Source organism: Kogia breviceps, chromosome 13 (assembly GCF_026419965.1).
Source record: "Kogia breviceps isolate mKogBre1 chromosome 13, mKogBre1 haplotype 1, whole genome shotgun sequence".
NCBI lineage: Eukaryota > Metazoa > Chordata > Mammalia > Artiodactyla > Physeteridae > Kogia > Kogia breviceps.
The window spans coordinates 5,911,509-5,934,511 of record NC_081322.1 but is presented as its reverse complement, the minus strand read 5'-3'; the positions used below and the strand labels follow the sequence as shown (position 1 = coordinate 5,934,511).

The following is a 23,003-nucleotide window of genomic DNA, read 5'->3' as shown; positions in this document are numbered from 1 at the left end:
TTGGCAATTATGAATAAAGCTGTCATCACCCTCAATTTCAAGTTTTGTGTTGACATAATTTTCACCTTATTTGGGTTAATACTAAGGAGCATGATTTCTGAATCATATGGTAAGAGACTGCCAAACTGTCTTCCAAAGTGGCTGTGTTATTTTGCATTCCCAGTAGGACTGAATGAGTGTTTCTGTTGCTCTACATCCTTGCTAGTTCTTGATGTTGACTGTGTTTTAAATTTTTGCCATCCTAATAGGTATGTAGTGGTATCTCTTTATTTTAATTTTTTTTTTTTTTCTTTTTGTGGTACGCGGGCCTCTCACTGTTGTGGCCTCTCATGTTGCGAAGCGCAGGCTCCGGACGCGCAGGCTCAGCGGCCACGGCTCACGGGCCCAGCCGCTCCGCGGCACGTGGGATCCTCCCGGACCGGGGCACGAACCCGCGTCCCCCGCATCGGCAGGCGGACTCTCAACCACTGCGCCACCTGGGAAGCCCTGTTGTTTTAACTTTAATTCTATGATGACATATGATGTGGAGCACCTTTTCATATGCTTCTTTGCCATCAATGTATCTTCTTTGTGTATTTTGGATAACAGTCCCTTATCAGAAATGTCTTTTGCAAATATTTTCTCCTAGGCTGTGGCTTGTTTTAGATGGTAGCATATTATTAACTCGGGAAAATAAGTTCAAATTCAATTCCTTAGTGCCATAAAAGATGGTCAGCTTTGAGAAGGACCTAGTACAGGAAAGAGCTCAAAAGGGTCCCACCTATGGTGAAAGGAGACGTGCCACTTAATTCCTATGGCCTGGAAGACCTCATGGTTCTGCACCATTTTTCAATAAAACCTTCAACAGTGATGAAATTCTTTCATGTTTGTACGGTGCAATACAGCAGTCACAAGCCATACGTGACTACTGAACACTCAAAATGTGGCTAGTGCAACTAAGGAACTGAATTTGTAATTTTATTTAACTAAATAGTCACCTGTGCCTAGTAGCTACCATATTGGGCAGTGCAGGGGGTTATTTATTGATGGAAAGATATGTGCAGTTAATGATAGACCCAATAGTGAATGACAATGTAGACCATATGGTTCTAGAGTAAGGCCATGATACCTACAGAGAACTATACACCATTCCAAAAATAGCTTGGTAATCCACCAATTAGCAAGGTAATCCTATCTTGCTAATCCACCTGAGAGAGATGGAGTAACAGAGAGTGAAACACTCTGATTATCTAGCCAAAGCTGCTCATAATGCATTGGATTCTGCCAGACCCAACATATCATAAAGTTAAGTGGGTTTAACAGCAATCCATCATGAGTTGGAAGTGACACATCTGGGGTCATGTGTGAGCAGTGCAAGAGTGTCCACACAAGCTACACGAGTAGGTTACCCAGACTGCTATGTCATCCCTCAATGTTGCACCAGTGCTTCATGCTAAGCTTATGCTTATGATCATGTCAGAGATTCTTTATGGCCAATGCATGAAGAAGGAAAAAGGATGGCTTTGACTGTCATGAATGGGTCAGTCGAGTAAGTTTATGTGAGCTACTAATGGAGGGCAACTGCGTTACAGCCCCAGCGAGATGGTCCTGAATGACATCCTTCTATGGGAAGAGGTCTAGATGACACATTTTGTCATTCATTTTTGGTGAGAGAAATGGGCTGAGCTAATAGTCTGTATAGATGCATAGACAGGATAAATGGCCTGATGGATGGTATGGGGCATGAAAAGAAAGATGGGGGAATTGAAGTTTTAGGGAAAGGAATGTAGTTGGAAATATGAGTATGCACAAATTGTGAACACTTTTGTATAGCACGTTAACATCCCCTAAGGGTAACCACTTCAAGTTTGGAGGGTGCTCAGAGCATATTAAAGATTGGATGTGGTCTCTGTTACAATTATATCAACATCTCTCTCCAATTTTGCCTTATTTACTTCCTTACACTTTTATCTCACAAGAACACTCTCCAAGAAAGTTTCTGTAGACAAGTCTTTCTTTTAGGTCTATTTCCAGGAAACTCAAACTTTTATTCTTATTAGAGAAACAGACAAAATAAAAACATTATAAGGACAATGCTGAGGAGTGGCCAAGATAAAACCCCAGAAGAAGAACTAAGCAAAGTAGAGATAAGCAGTCTACCTATTAAAGAGTTCAAGGTAATGATTATAAAGATGCTCAAGGAACTCAGGAGAAGAATGGATGACTGCAGTGAGAAGACTAACAAAGTGTTAGAAAATATAAAGAACCAAGGAGAGCCGAAGGATACATTAACTGAAATTTAAAATACACTAGAAGGAATCAATAGTAGATTAGATGATAAGGAGGAATGGATCAGCAAAATGGAAGATAGAGTAGTGCAAATAAACTTAGCTTAACAAAAAAACTAAAAATGAAAATAGTTAAGTGACTCCTGGGACAACGTCAGACATACAAACATTCACATTCTAGGGGTCGTAGAAGAAGAGAGAAAGAAAGAGGCAGAGAACTGAGTTAAAGGAGTAACAGCTGAAAAATTCCTTAACTTGGGAAAGGAAATAGACACCTAGATCCAGGAAGCACAGAAAGTCCCAAACAAGATCAATCCAAAGAGTCCACACCTAGACACATTGTAATTAAAATGGAAAATATAGTACAGTATACTCACTTTTATTTCATTTTATGTTAATCATTCCACAATATATGTGGGAATATACATGTTTATTATTTCACAACATATCACTGATTTTGAATCATAATTTTCTATAACTGCATAGTTTTCTGTTGTATCAATGTGTCAATTCTTTTAACCAGTTCCCTATTAATGGACACTTAGGAAGTTTAAAATACTTTGTTTCTACAAACAATACTGCAACATTTAATTTCTTTCCTCTGGAAGTACATCTGTAAAATAAATTTCCCAAAGTGAAATTGCTGTACAAAAGGTATATGAATTTGTTTTTGATAACTACTGACAAATTTTCTTTCAGAGAATGTGTACAAATTTACCCTCCAACAGCAAAGTAGAAAAGTTCCTGATATCCTAAATCTTACAAATGGGGAGTGTTATAAAAATTTTAGATTTTCATTTCACTGACAGGGAAAACATGATATTTCAGTGCAATTTTACTGTCCATCTCTATTTTAAACAAGGTTGGACATCTTATGTGTACAGACAAGTTGTTTTGCCTTTTTGTTCATTGCTTGTTCACATAATTTGCTCATTTGTTTATTAGGTGATTGATTTTATCCTATCAACTCTTGGAAACTCTTTACAAATTCAAGATATTTGGCCTTGTCTGTTATAAAATTGCAAATAATTTTCAGAAAATGTAATTTATCTTTTGAATGGCTAATCAGAAATTTGTTTTTAAGGTTATCAAAATCAATCTTTATTTTGTGGATTCAGGATTTTGAGCCACAGTTAGAAATCCTTTTCTACTACAAGAAGTTTTATTATTTTACTTTCCTAACGTTTGTACTATTATCATTAATCTCTTGATTAGTCAGACTTCATCCTCAAATACCATATTCCAATAAAGGCTCATGGATGCTGTATTCTTTTAGCTCCTGAATTCAGTGAATTGCACAAACAGCTTTTTGTTTTCTGAAGTTGTATGTGGTCCAGAGGAAGTCTGAGATTAAATAAGCTACCTTTCTTCTACCTATGATATTGGACAATTCTTATTTTTGCTACCTCTATAACCATATGCCTTTATTTTTATAGAAATACATAAATGATAGCTTGATATTTCTTCATTAATCATATTATATTAGTTTTGGGGAAGTGGTATTTCCTTTGATAAATAAATTTATATTTTTTTACTCAGGGAAGTTTGTATGGCATTTCTATTTCTTTCAATCTTATTTTTCTTTTCTCTTTTTCAGGGACTCCAAAAACATGTGTTTCATCTTTGCCATTTTCTGTATTAAGCATAGTCTCCATAGTCATTGAAATATTTTTACTTTACAGTTTCTTTCTGTGAGAATGGCTTATATCTGTCCCCTAGGTCTCTGTGTTTTCTGTCACTTTTTAATTTAATTTTCATTGCTTTTAATATTGCTTCCTAGCAACATTTCCAGTCATTCCTTTAGCTTTCCTTCTGTTATTTTTAACTCTTTCTTAACAACTCTGTATCTTGATTTATTTATTTTAAGTTTTGTTTTGTTTTAAAGAAGGTATATTAGTTTCCTATTGCTGTTGCAAATTGCTGCATACCGGGTGGCTTAAGACAATAGAAATTTGTTTTCTCCAAGTCCTGGAGGCCAGAAATCTGAAATCAAGTTTTTGTTAGGGCCATGCTGCTGCTGGCCAGTCTGGGAAAGAATTCTTTGCCTCTTCTAGATTCTGGTGGCTGCCGGCATGCCTTGGCTTTCCGTGGTTCATAGTTTCATCTTTCCAATCCCTCTTCTACCTTCACATCATCTTCTCCTCTGTGTGTGGTTAGGGCCCACCCAGATAGATTAGGATAAGTTCCTCCTCTCAACATCCTTAACTTCTCACATCTTTTGCTGTATAAATTCACATTAACAGATTCTGGAGATTGGAGCATATCTTTTTGGAGACACCATTCAGCCTACTACATACAGCTTATATTATTTGCCAGCTCTCATGAAGCTTAGAGATGGGTGGAAATGCAAGAAAGACCATAAATGAACAAATTTAAAAATATCAGCTAGGGACCAGTACATGCAGATAATTAAAATAAAATAATATTATAGAGAGCCATTATGTAACTATTTTAGACTAGTTGTTCTAGACAGGCCTCTCTGAGTTAGTAATATTGTAATAATAATCTGAGTGATGAGAAGGAGTCAGAAGTTCAAACATCTGGGGAATGAGCATCCCAGGCAAAGGAAACAGCTGACGTAAAGGCTCTCAAGCTACAACACGTTTGCCATATTAAAATAATAGAAAAACAGGGAATTCCCTGGTGGTCCAGTTGTTAGGACTCCATGTTTCCAATGCCGGGGGCACAGGTTCAATCCCTGGTTGGGGAACTAAGATCCTGCATGCAGTGCAGCATGGCCATAAATAAATAAATAAATAAATAAATAAAATAATAGAAAATCAAAATCACATAGAACATAGCAGTTGAAAAAAAGCAGATATGCTTAGCAATGTAGACATGAACCAACTCCTACGGAAAGATCCCATGTGTTGTGTGGTGCAGCCAATAAAATCAAATAAAGTAAAATAAAATAAAAACCACATAGCTAGAACATAGCAGATGAAAAAAAGCAGATATGCTTAGCAGTGTAGACATGAACCAACTTATACAGGAAGATACGGCATGCTGTGCAGTGCGGCCAATAAAATAAAATACAATACAGTACAATACAATACAAACCACATAGCTAAAAGCAACTCATAGAGGGCTTTGTAAACCAGGGTAAGGAGTTTCTTGTTGAGCCATGACTATGTTCAGATTTCATCTTACATTACATCTATCTTTCTTAAATAGTGTACATTATTATGCTTCTCATTAAATATTTACTACACTCTGATTTTCTTAAATAAATTAGTTTATTCCTAACCCCTGTTTTGTTATGTGTTGAGATGGATCTTTGCAGAAATAATTTATTTCTAATTACTCAGTCACCTGAATCACTAATATTAGCATAAAATGTGAAGTGTCTGATTCTAATTATAATTGTAAAATTGATTGATCCATGTTCCATGTGTCAAATCCTTGTTAGTTGATTAATTTGCTATCTGAATTGATAAATGAAAATATCCTAAAAATTAACATGTGCAAAGAAGAAGATGTGCTTGTACTTACACAGCATTTCTAAGTCAGTCAACAAAAGGGTGTCTAAAAAATAGCTGATTTTGGTCAAATAATTTCTAAGGGTCACTTTCACGTGGTGTTATATAGACATACATTTTAAACAAGGATTGGCTTTTCACATTATTTGCTCTTTGCATTGTAATTTAGAGAGCATTGCTCAAAGGACTCTCCTATAACATCTTAACAGCATTTCTTGAGGTGAAGTTCTCAAGGGCTAAAAAGATTGGCTCTCATGAAACCCTTTCCCAGAATGCTAATATCCTAGTTGGGTAACATATTAAAATGTGGATGTGGCATCATTTAATCAGAGATTAGTGAACTAGAGCTACATGCCTGACATAACTTGGAAATCAGCAGCTGTTGGCAGAATCTGGCTGCAGTCTTGTTTTGTTTGGCTAGTACAAACGTATTTGCACAAAATTTGAATTTAATGACTAAACAAGGCAGGCTTTCTCCCATTCTCCAGTGGCCCTCTGGTTTTCTATCTTCTTTCTGCTGAGCTCAAATCACATATTTATGTACATTAATGGAAGGAGAGGAGACACTCCCTCAAGCTTGTGTAGCTGTGTGGCTGAAGAGGACAGGCCAGCGATTAGGAGGGTACCTTTCTAGGTCATCTTTCATAAAACATACTCTCACGATAATCTCATGCTATACTGATGACTCCCAAACCTATACATTCATCCTCTCTTCTGAACTTTACTTCTATTCAACTATCTCCTGTACTTACACTTAGAATTCACAGGCCTTTCCAAAATTGCCCATTCAAATTGTTTCCCCTCCTGTGTTTACTAATATTCTTGTTAAAGATCCAACAGTGCTTTACTGTGAGCTTGTTGAAGGGAAGTATACCCCTGTTATCTCTAGCCCATAAGACCTAACTTTGGTCATAGTGGGAGCTCCATTTTTGTTTTTAACTTTTTATTTGAAGATATTTGACTCATAATAAGTTGCAAAAATAGTAGATTTTTGGTGTAGCTTTCACCCATCTTTCCCCTACGATAACATCTTAGTTGGCCAAAGTACATTTTTAAAATCAAGAAATCGACATAGGTATAATACTATTAACTAAACTACAAACGTCACTTGTAGTTCACCAGTTTTTACATGCTCTCATTTTTGTTTGTTTCAGAGTGCCGTGCAATGAAATTTTATCACATGTATAGATTTATTTAACCACCACCACAACAATGACACAAATCTGTTCCTTTGCCAGAAAGAAATTTTCTTTTTTTCCCCTTTATAATCATATCCTTCTCCAACCCTAAACCTGGCTACTTTTGTCTCCATCAAGATAATTTTTCATTTTGAAATGATTATATAAATATAATCTTACAGCATGTAACCTTTTGAGATTGGCTTTTTTTTCACTCAGCATAGTACCCATTAGATTCATCCTAGTTGGTGTGTGTATACCAATAGTTTATTTCTTTAACAACTGAGTAATAGTTCATGGTATGTATCTGCCACAGTTTGTGTATCCATTCACCCACTGAAAGACATTTGGTTAGTTTCCAGTTTTTGTCTATTACAAAGCTGCTATGAACATTGCTGTACAGAGCTTTGGATGGATGCCTATATTTATTTCTCCAGAATAAATATACATGCAAAAATGATTCCTGGGTAGTATAGCAAGTGCATGTATAACTTCATAAGAAACAGTCAAAATGTTCTGCAGACTGGCTGTACCATTTTCCATTCCCACCAGCATAAGAGTGCACTACTTGCTCTGCATCATTGTTAGCACTTGGTATTGTCAGTTTTTTTAGTTTAGCCATTTTGTTTGGTATATGTACTATCTTGTTGTGGCTCCAATTTCTGCTCTAGTGTGGCTTATGATGTTGATCATCTTGTTATGTACTTACTTCCCATCTGCACAACCTTTTGGGTAAAATATTTTTCTTTATGTGTTCAGGATAGAATTCCTTTGATTTCTTATGTGTTTTACAAATATTATCTCCCAGTCTGTAGCTTAACTTTTCATCCTCTTAACAGGGTGTTTTAAAGAAAATATATTTTTAATTTTGATGAAATATACCCTATCAATTTTTTTTTTCTAGATTACATTTTTGGTGTCATGTCCAATAACCCCTAACCTAACTCTAAGTCACAAAGATTTTCTCCTATATTTTCTTCTAAATTATTTATGGTTATATATTTTAAGTATTTAAATATTTTATTCATTTTGAGTTAATTTTTGTGTGTGTGTGTGTGTGTGGTATGCGGGCCTCTCACTGTTGTGGCCTCTCCCGTTGAGGAGCACAGGCTCCGGACGCGCAGGCTCAGCGGCCATGGCTCACAGGCCCAGCCACTCCGCGGCACGTGGGATCTTCCTGGACCGGGGCATGAACCCGTGTCCCCTGCATCGGCAGGCAGATTCTCAACCACTGTGCCACCAGGGAAGCCCGAGTTAATTTTTTTATGGAGTGAAATTGAGGTCAAATTCATATTTTTGCCTATGAAAGTTTGTTTGAAAATAATTTATTTAAAATACTGCCCTTTCTTCATTGAATTGCTTTTGTACCTTTGTCAAAACTCTGTTCAGTATATTTGTGTGGGACTATTTCTATTTCATTGATCAATGTGTCTGTCACTCCTCCAATACAACACTATCTTAATTACTATGGCTATATGGTCTTAAAATTGGGTGCTATGATTCGTTCACCTTTATTCTTCCTTTTAAGAATTCTTTTAGCTATTTTACTTCTTGGCCTTTCCATATGAATTTTAGAATCAACCTGTCTATGTCTCAAAAAAATAGTTGCTTGAATTTCAGTAGAAATTGCATCAAGCATATATATCAATTTAGGAGTAACTAACATCTTTGCTATGTTGAGTTATCTAATACATAAACATGGTATGCCTTTACATTTGTTTAGGTACAGTTTATTTCCTCAGCAGTTATAATTTTTAGTATATGGATATTATGCATTTTTAAAGTCTATATTATTTCATTTTTGGAGTGATTTTAAATTGTATTGTATTTAAATTTTTATTTCCATTTTTCATTGCTAATATACTGAACTATAATTGATTTTTGTGTTGTCACCTTTGTATCGTACTACCTTATTGAACTCACTTATTAGTTCTAATTTTGTGATAGATTACTTGGGATTTACTACCTAGAAAATTATGTCATCTGGAAATAAGAATTTTATTTATTCTTTTCCAATTTGTATGCTTTTTATTTTTATATTCACCTTATGGCACAGACTAAGACTTCCAATTCTATATAAAAGTGATATGAGAGAAAATACTCTTGCTTCATTTTTTTGCTCGTTTGTTTGTTTTTTGGAAGGAAGCATTTTGATTTCACCATCATTTCATTTAGAGTTTTTCTGTAGATGCTTTGTTTTCAATATGAGGATGTTAGCTTCTAATCCTAGTTGACTGAGAGTTTTTATCTTGAATGCGTGTTAGATTTCATCACATGATTATTTTGAATCAATAGAGAGGCTCACGTGATTTTTCTTCATTAGGCTATTAAAATAGTGAATTACATTTATTGATTTTCTAATATTGTACCAGTTGTGCATATCTGGAATAAATCTCACTTGGTCATGGCACATTATTCTTTTTATACATTGATGGATATGATTTAAATAACACTAATGCTTGGGTGCAATCCACAGAGATTCTGATTTAATTGGTTTGAGGTATATCCTGGGAGTCTCAAAAGTTCCTCAGGGGATGATAATATCATTTCAATGTAGTAACTACTAGTTTTGAACCACTGCTTAACTTAACTTTTCTGCATAGAAGTCTTTTGACGTATGTGTTTATAGGCAGGGGAGGAGAGCTAACCAATTGGGAAGAGCTTCACTTGCTCTTATAAATGCATTATAAGCAGAACCTATAAGACATACTCTGATGATTAAGACTCTGAAATAAGTAATTTACATATAGTATAATCTTTTAAAGTTGTGAATCACTATGTTTTACACCTGAAACATAAAAAATATTGTAAATCAATTACATCTCAATAAAAATATGTATATATTTAAATACTCCAGTATAGGATATGTGGTATTAATTCAATTAAAAACATATTTTTAGTTTGCTATTTATATTCATGTCACTGTAAAAACTACCTCAAGGACTGGGACAAAGACTACGTTATAACCTGTTTCAATGAACTTTCAGACTTGCAGTGAGGGGTAAGATGATTAATATTGATAATTAAAATGGCAAAAATGAAGTTCTACATTTGCTTTGAAATTTTATTTGCAATATAATTTTATGCTTACTAAATTATTTAATCAATAAAATAAATAGTTACATTAAAAATCATAGTATAATATAGCCAGAGAAGATAAACAAAATGCTACTAGGGATTCAAACACTAGATACGTCATTATCGGTAGGATGACCAAAGCTGGCCTTATAAAGTAGCTAGGGAGCTACTTGAGAAAGATCTTGATAAATGCACAGTAATTTAACAGATGGAAGTAGAAAATAGGGCATCAGATATTTTGAGCAATATACATAGAGGCATAGATATGTTCAATAAATATGGTTTGATAGATGACCAGATGGATGAAATATGTAATATATTTGGGAAATTCTATTAGACTTTGGGAAAGTCTGGTTTTGTTGGAGCATGCAGCGTGGTAGAGAAGTAATGTCAGATAAGTAGGCTGAGAATGTCTGCTGATGGAATTTGAATGCCAAAATCAAGAGTCTTAACGTATTAAAAGTAGAACTGCTGAAGTTTAGTTAGCTAGAGGGGACGGATCGAAAATATTTTTTTAAAAATAATCTACCAGAGACTGTTGTGCATGCTTCAGATAAAGAAGGAAACTCAGAAGCAGTGAAGCATCAGTGTTATTAAAATAGTCTAGGAAAAGGAGATGTAGACCCAAATTAAAGAATCAGTGGTAGAAATAAAAACAAAAGAGTTTATGGAAGAGAGATCTTCAGATCTATAGGGTCAGATGACTAAATAAATGACACAGGAGAAATACAGGATATTTCAAATATTTAATGCTTTGTTGTCTGGAAGAATGATAATGCAATTAATAAAAATACTATTTAGAAAAGTATAGCATGCATTTCTATGTATTAGTTTTAGCTCTCATATAATCGTGCTTCTAATTTTCTCTCCAGCTTTATTTTTACTCCTTTCCTCTTTAACGTGCCTCAAATACACGGAATACATGCTCACTCCTGCCTCATGCCTTTTGCACATGTTGTTCCCTCTGCCAGTATCTCTCTTTCCTAATCAACCCTCACCCACATTTCATCTTTAGTACTCTGATTATTTTTCCGATCTTGAATAAAATGTTATTTTGGGGGGGAAGCCTTCTCTGACTCTTTAGTTCAATCAATAAATCTTTATCGAGTTGCTAAGTGCGCCAGACACTGTTCTAGAAAGCCTTTGAGGAGAGAATTTGAGACAGAGGTAACAGCAATTGCGAACGCACCTTGATGGAGGAGAGTGCTTGGCATGCTGGGGGAATAGCAAGGACTGAGGGGGAGCAAGCGAAGTTGGCGATGAGAGCAGAGAGAGGATGGGACAGAGACGATGATTGATGGTCTTAAAGCTTTTGCTCGGAGTGAGATGAGGAGTCTCTGAAGAATGTTGAGCAGAGGACTAAGGCGATCTGACTTAGGTTTTAAAAGAATTACTTGGCTCTTGGGAGGTGGGAGCAAGATCAGAAGCAGGGCAGATTAATTGAGGCTATTTCAGCTACTCAAGTAAAAATAATACCGGCTTGGAGCTGGTGAGACGGGGTTACATTCTGGATATACTTTCAAGCAAAACTAACATGATTTTCTGAAGGACTATCCATGGGGACTGAAAGAGGATTCGAGAATGAATTCAGGGGATTTGTCTTGAGAAGCAAGAACGGAAAGATCTTTTATTGAGATGGACAAACATATGGGAGAAGTAACTTATATGGGAAAATCAGGAGTTAAGTTTTGAACATTTTATATGCATAATTTCTTTTTTTTTTTTTTTTTTTTTTTTGCGGTATGTGGGCCTCTCACTGTTGTGGCCTCTCCCGTTGCGGAGCACAGGCTCCGGACGCGCAGGCCTAGCAGCCATGGCTCACGGGCTTAGTTGCTCCGCGGCATGTGGGATCTTCCCGCACCAGGGCACGAACCCGTGTCTCCTGCATCGGCAGGCGGATTCTCAACCACTGCGCCACCAGGGAAGCCCTATGCATAATTTCTATTAGACATTCAAGCATGAATCCTGACTGAGTAGGCAGTTAGGTAAATAAGTGTGGAGTTCAAGGTAAAGCTCTGTACTGGAAATATAAATGTGTGAGCCTCATGACAGTATGAGGATTATTAGCTATTGTCTCTCAGCTCCAAGCTCAAGCTTCTAACTACTCTGTGGTTCTGTAACTAAAACTCCACCCACTTCATTCCTCCTTTGACAAGTGGATCTCTGATAGTTTCCATAAATAACTTGAGTGCATCCTCATACATCCGAACATCATCATGAGTGTGATATTCCCCATAAGCCCCAGGTATGTGGGAAGCTTTGAAGAGCTGAATTATGCTGCCTACTGCCCTTTCCAGACTTATGTCACTGCCAGTTTCTGTGGCCTAACATATTTCACCTCTGCCACCTGGCACATCTGCTCAATGTGCATCACTCAACACCCCAAGGTACCCAGGGAGTCGGACCTCTGTGCTCTCCCATTTGCTCCAGGAAACTATGAGAAACATGAGCCTTTTGATGGTCCTCATTCCCTTCTTTTTACTAGTGAGGACACGGCTCTGACCCTGCTTTTGTGCAGTGGGCTCCATCTGAGTTCAGCTGGTGGCTTGCGGGAAAGGACTAGATTTTTCAGGGACATAGTGGGTCTCAAATGATGGCTCGATGAAGTTTTCTAGTCTTCAGTTCACCAAACACTGCCTGCTTAACAGTGCAGTGTTTTGTGCAATAATTAAGGCCTTTTTGTTTAAAAGAAAGAAAGAAAGAAAGAAAGAAAGAAAGAGAGAGAGAGAGAGAGAGGGAGAGAGAGAGAGAGAGAGAGAGAGAGAAAGAAAGAAAGAAAGAAAGAAAGAAAGAAAGAAAGAAAGAAAGAAAGAAAGAAAGAAAGAAAGAAAGAAAGAAAGAAAGAAAGAAAGAAAGAAAGAAAGAAAGAAAGAAAGAGAAAGAAAGAAAGAGGAAGGAAGGAAGATAAAGAAAGGGTTCTGGGGTTCACTGAAAGTTAGGAGGATGGGAAAGGGAGTTACACTTTCTGATTTACCTGATGTTTCTGCCAGCACCCACCCTCTCTCAGAAATAGTTCTTCGCCATAGAAGCATCATTTTATTTCACTAACAACTGGGTCCAGATTCCACCTTCTTCCTTCACTCACAGAAACATCTTCATTGCATCTCTTTAGAGGTTAAATTACCAAAACAAAACAAAACAAAACAAAACAGTGGCCTCCTCCTCAGAGGTCTGAGTCTCATCACATGTCCAAGCCTGTTGAGGTCATCCCTTACTTTTGCATTCTAATCACCTAGCAGAGGGCATGCTTCCGAGCGCATAATAAATCAGTGAGTGAATGAAGGAATGGATGTAGAAAATACATTAAACACCATGTATCCTAGCCACACACCATGCATTCTAGAAACATTAGAAAGAGCTATACAATTCATATGTTCTTTTCTTTGCTTTTCTATTCTCACCAGTTGATCCCACCATGTTCAGCATGGACACTTGAGAGTCAATTTAAATTTTTATTCTCCCTCGCGTATCACAACCACTCCTTTAGTAGATTTTGCAGATCAGGTATATATTCCAAATGCGTCAACTTGTTTTACGTCCACTGCCACCATAGGGCACTGTGGACTCTTGTCAGCGATTACCTGATTTGACCCCAAAGTGGTCTCTTTGCCTCTGTCCTGCCCTCCACCAGTTCATTCTTCACTCTGGTTGTGCATCTTGTCACAATGTGTCCACATACGCCTCGTTTCTTTCCTGGAACTCCTTCCCATCTCAGGGTATTTTCACAAGCTGCTTTCCCTCTTCTGTTCTCATACGACTTTGCCTCCCTCACAATTACTCAGGCCTCACCTCCAGGTTAAGTGTCACTTTCTCTTTAAACTTTAATTCCTCTGGTGAACTATTCCAGTTATGTTCTCTTACTGCATTATAATTCTTCATCAGAGCATCTACTTCAAGTTAAATTCATTAATTAGTTTCATAATAATGTACCTATTGTCTTTCTATGCCTATTTCCTTCTTTTCCAAAATCAGGATGGAATTAGTGTTCACTTTATTATGTTTAGTGAGAATTTAATATAATACATGTAAATCAGTTAAAACAGCATCTCATTCATTGTGAACGCTCAATAATGTTGGCTATTATTTTTATCATCATCATCATTACTAGGCTTTAAATTCCTTGAGTGACTTCAGTGACTTAGGAACTCATGAATTTTGAGGCAATGGAATTAAGTCCATAGCATTCTGCCCCCGCCCCCCCACAAAATTCACATTCTTCTCATATGCGAAATACATTCATTTATTCCATCCCAACAACCCCAATGTATTCCTAATGTCTTAACTCAGCCCAGCATCAATTCTAAGTTTACAGTCCGTTGTCTCATGTAAATATTACCTAAATCAGACATGGCTCAAAGGAACAGCACCCACACCGCTCTCTGCAAGGGCCCTGACTATGCAGCTCTGCTGGACGGATGTCCTGCCCGTTGAAACCCAAGTGGGGGCATCTTTACCAACTCCCCCCACCTTCAATCACCCCTGTGTACTCTGGGGCTGTGATGGGAGTAGCAGCCCTGAGTCACCTTTGGAGTACTTCTTCCCTTTTCTTGAAAGATAGCATATGTTCACAGTCTCCACTCCATCCATTTTCTGTTTCCTTTAATCCCAGCTGACAGTGTTTCTGCTGGTATAATCCTATCTATATTCTTGGCTTCTGTTGAGATGGCTGATAAGGTCTATAGTTTATACCCACTGTAGTCACCTGGTCAAATAATTGGTATCCACACTGTAGGCATTCTCTGCCAAACATGCTTTCTCATTTTCTACAATATGGACAGGCTGAAAATTTTCCATATCTTTAAATTCTGGTTCCTTTTGCTTAACAATTCCATCTTCAACCCAGCTCTCATCTAGCATTTTTCTATAAGCAATCAGGAGGAGCAAAGCTGTACCTTCAATACTGCTTAGAAATCTACTTAACTAAATATCTAATTTCATCTTTCACAAGATTTTCCTTACACAAAACACTAGAACAGAGTTCAGCCAAATTATTTGCCACTCTGTAACAAAGATAGTCCTTCCTCCATTTTCCAGTAACATGTTCCTCATTCTTGTCTGAGATCTCACCAGAATGTCTATATTTCTAGCGTACACCTCAAAACTCTTCTAGCCTCTACCCATTACCCAGTTTCAAAGCTGTTTCCACATGTTTAGGTGCTTGTTACGGCATCACCCCACTTCTTAGTGCCAAAATCTGTCTTAGTTGGCTTGTGTGGCCACAACAAAATACCATAGACTGAGCAACTTAAACAACAGGAATTTATTACTCACAGTTCTGGAGACTGGAAGTCCAAGGCCAAGGTGCCAGCATAGTTGGTATCTGGTGAGAACTCTCTTCTAAATGTCCACCTTCCTGATGTGTCCTCACATGGCCTTTCCTTAGTATATGAGGGTAGAAAGAGAGAGAGGAAGCAATCTTCCTGTTATTTATTCTTATAAGGGCACTAATTCCATCATTAGGGCTCTACCCTCACCTAAACCCAATTCCTTCCCAAAGACCCCCATCTCCAAATAGTATCACACTGTGAGTTAGGGCTCCAGTATATAAATCTTAGTGAGACACAATTCAATTCATAGCAGTAAGTCTGAATTATTCAAGATTGTATTCTAGCATCAAGCACACTGTGCCTGGAACATTTAAGTAATAAATAAATATGTGTTGAAAGAACATATGTATGAATAAGTGAGTAAATGAATACATTTCTATTGCCATTGGAGAGAAGGAGAAAGAGGAGAAAGTCTCAAGAATGGAATTTTGGGGAACACTTTTGATGAGTGAGAAATAAGAAGGAAAAAAAACCAGAAAAAAGAAAGGTCAAGAAGGGAGAAAGCTAGACCATGAAATGTCTTGGAAGACAAGACATTGAGAGATTTAAATGGGGATTATTCAACTGTGTTAAATAACAAAAAAAGGCTGACATTAACATTTATCACTAATTCTTTTGTGTCAGTTCAAGTTAGAAAAAAGGCTAGTGATTTGAGGCTCAAAATAACTTACACTAGAAATCAGCTTATTACTAAACAGTCATCCTAATTAAAATGGAAAACAAATCATAGCATACATAATATATTTTGTCAAAATACTAACACTCACTGACAACAAGGGCATTGCCATTATGCTAAACAGAATGCACTTTTTGCTTGTGAGAGAGGAATTTACTTTTACTTATTATAAGATTAAATTCCAAAGTAATAGAACCATTGAGAGACAGAAACTCTTGGTCTATGGTACTTTAAAGAGCAGACTGTATAAACAGATTTGTAACTTGCTTTGATTCACTTAACAATATATGGAAATGTTTTCCATGTTATCATTTAATCTTTCACATCATTATTTTCAATAATTGCCTCACACTCCATCTTAAACGTGGAACACATGTTACTGATCGCTTTTGGATAAACAGTTGTTTCAAATGAACTGCAACTATAAACTGTTCTGGGTCTACTATAACTAGAAATAATGATTTGCAAATACCTTGACTATATTCTTAGAATACTTTTTTAGTGTCAATAAGGAAGCACATTTTTAAAGCTTTTGATTTAAATTCTCCTACAAGTGGTGATAGCAAGTACTGATTTCCCCACATCTTCATCAGCATGGGTTTTATCATTTTTTTCTTTCTTTTTCTAGTTTCTTTGATGTTGCAGAAAAAAAATTGTCATCATGTGGCTTTAATTTGCATTTACATGACTAATGATGAGTTAATATTAAATAACAGTAGACTACCAATATATACTCACATATACATTCAGGATTCATTGAGTGGGGAACAGTAAATTTATTCACTGAAACATTAATTAATTACTAAATTTCTTCTGTGATCCAAGCTCTGTTTTATTTTATTTTTTATTTTTTTTTAACATCTTTATTGGAGTATAACTGTTTTACAATAGTGTGTTAGTTTTTCCTTTACAACAAAGTGAATCAGTTATACATATACATATGTTCCCATATCTCTTCCCTCTTGCGACACCCTCTCTCCCACCCTCCCTATCCCACCCCTCTAGGTGGTCACAAAGCACCGAGCTGATCATCTCCCTGTGCTACGCGGCAGCTTCCCACTAGCTATCTATTTTACGTTTGGTAGTGTATATATGTCCCTGCCACTCTCTCACTTTGTCACAGCTTACCCTTCCCCCTCCCCATATCCTCAAGTCCATGCTCTACTACATCTGTGTTTTATTCCCGTCCTACCACTAATCTCTTCATGACATTTTGTTTTTCTTAGAGTCCATATATATGTGTTGGCATACGGTATTTGTTTTTCTCCTTCTGACTTACTTCACTCTGTATGACAGACTCCAGGTCTATCCACCTCATTTCAAATAACTCAGTTTCATTTCTTTTTATGGCGGAGTAATATTCCATTGTATATATGTGCCACATCTTCTTTATCCACTCATCTGTCAATGGACACTTAGGTTGCTTCCATGTCCTGGCTATCGTAAATAGAGCTGCAATGAACATTTTGGTACATGACTCTTTTTGAATTATGGTTTTCTCAGGGTATATGCCCAGTGGTGGGATTGCTGGGTCGTATGGTAGTTCTATTTGTAGTTTTTTAAGGAACCCCCATACTGTTCTCCATAGTGGCTGTATCAATTTACATTCCCACCAGCAGTGCAAGAGGGTTCCCTTTTCTCCACACCCTCTCCAGCATTTATTGTTTCTAGAGTTTTTGATGATGGCCAATCTGACCGGTGTGAGATGATATCTCATTGTAGTTTTGATTTGCATTTCTCTAATGATTAATGATGTTGAGCATTCTTTCATGTGTTTGTTGGCAATCTGTATATCTTCTTTGGTGAAATGTCTATTTAGTTCTTCTGCCCATTTTTGGATTGGGTTGTTTGTATTTTTGTTATTGAGCTGCCTGAGTTGCTTATAAATTTTGGAGATTAATCCTTTGTCAGTTGCTTCATTTGCAAATATTTTCTCCCATTCTGAGGGTTGTCTTTTGGTCTAGTTTATGGTATCCTTTGCTGTGCAAAAGCTTTTAAGTTTCATTAGGTCCCATTTGTTTATTTTTGTTTTTATTTCCATTTCTCTAGGAGATGGGTCAAAAAGGATCTTGCTGAGATGTATGTCATAGAGTGTTCTGCCTATGTTTTCCTCTAAGAGTTTGACAGTGTCTGGCCTTACATTTAGGTCTTTAACCCATTTTGAGTTTATTTTTGTGTGTGGTGTTAGGGAGTGTTCTAATTTCATATTTTAAAGGTAGCTGTCCAGTTTTCCCAGCACCACTTATTGAAGAGGCTGTCTTTTCTCCACTGTATATCCTTCCCTCCTTTATCAAAGATAAGGTGACCATATGTGTGTGGGTTTATCTCTGGGCTTTCTATCCTGTTCCATTGATCTATATTTCTGTTTTTGTGCCAGTACCATACTGTCTTGATTACTGTAGCCTTGTAGTACAGTCTGAAGTCAGGGAGCCTGATTCCTCCAGCTCCATTTTTCGTTCTCAAGATTGCTTTGGCTATTCAGGGTCTTTTGTGTTTCCATACAAATTGTGAAATTTTTTGTTCTAGTTCTGTAAAATATGCCAGTGGTAATTTGATAGGGATAGCATTGAATCTGTAGATAGCTTTGGGTAGTAGAGTCATTTTCACAATGTTGATTCTTCCAATCCAAGAACATGGTATGTTTCTCCACCTATTTGTATCATCTTTAATTTCTTTCATCAGTGTCTTATAGTTTCCTGCATACAAGTCTTTTGTCTCCTTAGGTAGGTTTATTCCTAGATATTTTATTCTTTTGTTGCAATGGTAAATGGGAGTGCTTTCTTAATTTCACTCTCAGTTTTTTCATCATTAGTGTATAAGAATGCCAGAGATTTCTGTGCATTAATTTTGTATCCTGCAACTTTACCAAATTCATTGATTAGCTCTAGTAGTTTTCTGGTAGCATCCTTAGGATTCTCTATGTATAGTATCATGTCATCTGCAAACAGTGACAGCTTTACTTCTTCTTTTCCTATTTGGATTCCTTTTATTTCTTTTTTTCCTCTGATTGCTGTGGTTAGAACTTCCAAAACTATGTTGAATAAGAGTGGTGAGAGTGGGCAACCTTGTCTTGTTCCTGATCTTAGTGGAAATGGTTTCAGTTTTTCACCATTGAGAACGATGCTGGCTGTGGGTTTGTCATATATGGCCTTTATTATGTTGAGGAAAGTTCCTTCTATGCCTACTTTCTGCAGGGTTTTTATCATAAATGGGTGTTGAGTTTTGTCAAAAGCTTTCTCTGCATCTATTGAGATGATCATATGGTTTTTCTCCTTCAGTTTGTTGATATGGTGTATCATGTTGATTGATTTGCGTATATTGAAGAATCCTTGCATTCCTGGAATAAACCCCACTTGATCATGGTGTATGATCCTTTTAATGTGCTGTTGGATTCTGTTTGCTAATATTTTGTTAAGGATTTTTGCATCTATGTTCATCAGTGATATTGGCCTGTAGTTTTCTTTCTTTGTGATGTCTTTGTCTGGTTTTGGTATCATGGTGATGGTGGCCTCATAGAATGAGTTTGGGAGTGTTCCTCCCTCTGCTATCTTTTGGAAGAGTTTGAGGATAGGTGTTAGCTCTTCTCTAAATGTTTGATAGAGTTCGCCTGTGAAGCCATCTGGTCCTGGGCTTTTTTTTGTTGGAAGATTTTTAATCACAGTTTCAATTTCAGTGCTTGTGATTGGTCTGTTCATATTTTCTATTTTCCAGGTCACTTATCCATCCTTCTGCCTCAGTTATTCTGCTATTGATCCCATCTAGAGTATTTTTCATTTCATTTCTTGTGTTGCTCATCGTTGCTTGCTTCCTCTTTATTTCTTCTAGGTCCTTGTTAACTGTTTCTTGCAATTTGTCTATTCTATTTCCAAGATTTTTAATCATCTTTACTACCATTATTCTGAATTCTTTTTCAGGTAGACTGCCTATTTCCTCTTCATTTGTTAGGTCTGGTGTGTTTTTATCTTGCTCCTTCATCTGCTGTGTGTTTTTCTGTCTTCTCATTTTGCTTATCTTACTGTGTTTGGGGTCTCCTTTTTGCAGGCTGCAAGTTCGTAGTTCCCGTTGTTTTTGGTGGCTGTCCCCAGTGGCTAAGGTTGGTTCAGTGGGTTGAGTAGGTTTCCTGGTTGGGGGGACTAGTGCCTCTGTTCTGGTGGATGAGGCTGGATCTTGTCTTTCTGGTGGGCAGGTCCACGTCTGGTGGTGTGTTTGGGGATGTTGGTAGCCTTATTATGATTTTAGGCAGCCTCTCTGCTAATGGATGGGGCTGTAGACCTGTCTTGCTCTTTGTTGGGGATAGGGTGTCCAGCACTGTTCGTTGCTGGTCCTTGAGTGAAGCTGGGTCTTGGTGTTGAGATGGAGATCTCTGGAAGATTTTCACCATTTGATATTGCGTGGAGCTGGGAGGTCTCTTGTGGACCAGTGCCCTGAGGTTGGTTCTCCCACCTCAGAGACACAGCCCTGATGCCTGGCTGGGGCGCCAAGAACCTTTAATCCACACGGCTCAAAATAAAAGGGAGAAAAAATAGAAAGGAAAGAAAAGGAAGGAAGGAAGGAAGGAAGGAGGGAGGGAAGGAAGGAGGGAGGGAGGGAAGGAAGGAAAGAAGAAAGGAAGGGAGGAAGGAAGAAAGGAAGGGAGGAAGGAAGGAAGAAAGGAAGGAAGAAATGAAGGAAGGGAGAAAGCAAGAAAGGAAGAAAGCAAGAAAGGAAGGAAGGAAGGAGGAGAGGGAGGAAGGAAGAAAGGAGGGAAGGAGGGAAGAAAGGAAGGAAGAAAGAAAGGGAGAAGACAAAATAAAGTAGGATAAAGTATAGTTATTAAAATAAAAAATAATTATTAAGAAGAAAAATTTCTATTAAAAAAAACCAAAGAAAAACGGGTCGGTCTAACCCTAGGACAAATGGTGAAAGCAAAGCTATACAGACAAAATCTCACACAGCAGCACACACATACACACTCACAAAAAGAAAAAAGGGGGAAATAATAGTATATCTTGCTCCCAAAGTCCACCTCCTCAACTTGGGATATTTCACTGTCTATTCAGGTTTTCCACAGATGCAGGGTACATCAAGTTGACTGTAGAGCTTTAATCCACTGCTTTTGAGGCTGCTGGGAGAGCCCTCCCCCTCTCCTCTTTGTTCACACAGCTCCTGGGGTTCACCTTTGGGCTTGGCCCCGCCTCTGCGTGTAGGTCGTCCGAGGGCGTCTGCCCTTCGCTCAGATAGGATAGGGTTAAAGGAGCAGCTGATTCAGGGGCTCTGGCACAAGCCAGGGGGAGGGAGGGGCACGGAGGCGGGGCGAGCCCGAGGCGGCAGAGGCCGGCGTGACGCTGCACCAGCCCGAGGCGCGCCGTGCGTTCTCCCGGGGAAGCTGTCCCTGGATCCCGGGACCCCGGCAGTGGCGGGCTGCACAGGCTCCCGGGAGGGGCGGTGTGGAGAGTGACCTGTGCTCGCACACAGGCCTCTTGCTGGCGGCAGCAGCAACCCTAGCGTCCCACACCCGTCTCTACTGTCCGTGCCGACAGCCGCAGCTCGTGCCCATTTCTGGAGCTCCTTTAGGCGGTGCTCTTAATCCCCTCTCCTTGCGCCCAAGGAAGCAAAGAGGCAAGAAAAAGTCTCTTGTCTCTTCGGCAGCTCGCGCCCGTTTCTGGAGCTCCTTTACGCGGTGCCCTTAATCCCCTCTCCTCGCGCCCAAGGCAGCAAAGAGGCAAGAAAATGTCTCTTGTCTCTTTGGCAGCTCCGCGCCCATTTCTGGAGCTCCTTTAAGCGGCGCGCTTAAATCCCTTCTACTCACGTACCAGGAAGCAAAGAGGGAAGAAAAGGTCTCTCGCCTCTTCGGCAGCTCCAGACTTTTTCCCGAACTCCCTCCCGGCCAGCCGTGGCGCACTAACCCCTTCAGGCTATGTTCACGCCGCCAACCCCAGACCTTTCCCTGAGGTCTGACCCTCGCAGCCCGAGCCTCAGCTCCCAGCCCCGCCCGCCCCGGCGGGTGAGCAGACGAGCCTCTCGGGCTGGTCAGTGCTGGTCGGCGCCAATCCTCTGTGCGGGAATCTCCCTGCTTTGCCCTCCGCGCCCCTGTTACTGCGCTCTCCTCCGAGGCCCCGAAGCTTCCCCCTCCGCCACCCGCAGTCTCCGCCCGCGAAGGGGCTTCTAGTGTGTGGAAACCTTTCCTCCTTCACGGCTCCCTTCCCCTGCTGCGGGTCCCGTCCCTATTCTTTTGTCTCTGTTTATTCTCTTTTCTTTTGCCCTACCCAGGGACGTGGGGCGTTTCTTGCCTTTTGGGAGGTCTGAGGTCTTCTGCCAGCGTTCGGTGGGTGTTCTATAGGAGAAGTTCCACGTGTAGATGTATTTCTGATGTCTCTGTGAGGAGGAAGGAGATCTCCGTGTCTTACTCTTCCGCCATCTTGAAGCTCCTCCCCCAAGCTCTGTTTTAGATAGTGCAGATAAATAAACGAAACCAACCAAAGTTCTTGCTGTCAGGAAACTTATATTGTAGTATATTAAAAAAGAAAAGATAATAGAAAAAATGTTTAAAAGTCAAGAATACTAAAGAGCAAACCAGAAACTGGAAAAGGAGGCTTAGATAATTTGAGAGGTCCACTTTAAATTGGGTATTCAGATGCAATGGTGAATGGAATTGTTTCCTTAATTTCTCTTTCTGATAGTTCGTTGTTAGAGTATAGAAATGCAGCAGGTTTTTGTACATTAATTTTGTATCCTGAAACTTTACCGAATGAGTTCTAGTAGTTTTCTGGTGGTGTCCTTAGGATTTTCTATGTATCATGTCATCTGCAAACCCTGACAGTTTTACTTCTTTCTTTCCAATTTGGATCCCTTTTCTTTCTTTTTCTTCTCTGATTGTTGTAGCTAGGACTTCAAACACTATGTTGAATACAAGTGGCCAGAGTGGGCATTCTTGTCTTGTTCCTGACCTCAGAGATGACCTACCAAGGTGATATTATTTAAATAAAGACATGAAGGAGGTGAGAGGTGTGGCTTTATAT

At 38.6% G+C, this 23,003-nt stretch overlaps 2 long non-coding RNA genes across 2 annotated transcripts in view; both read right to left on the bottom strand.

The window, feature by feature from the left end:
- Positions 1 to 15,374, bottom strand: part of LOC136792418 (uncharacterized) — a 188,076-nt gene extending 172,702 nt beyond the window's left edge. The window contains exon 1 of the long non-coding RNA XR_010836190.1: positions 15,274 to 15,374. This is a non-coding gene — a long non-coding RNA (uncharacterized lncRNA). The remainder of the gene's footprint in view (positions 1 to 15,273) is intronic.
- Positions 15,375 to 22,258: 6,884 nt separating this feature from the next.
- The window catches only part of LOC136792417 (uncharacterized), a 342,612-nt gene continuing 341,867 nt past the window's right edge, over positions 22,259 to 23,003 (bottom strand). The window contains exon 5 of the long non-coding RNA XR_010836189.1: positions 22,259 to 22,424. This is a non-coding gene — a long non-coding RNA (uncharacterized lncRNA). The remainder of the gene's footprint in view (positions 22,425 to 23,003) is intronic.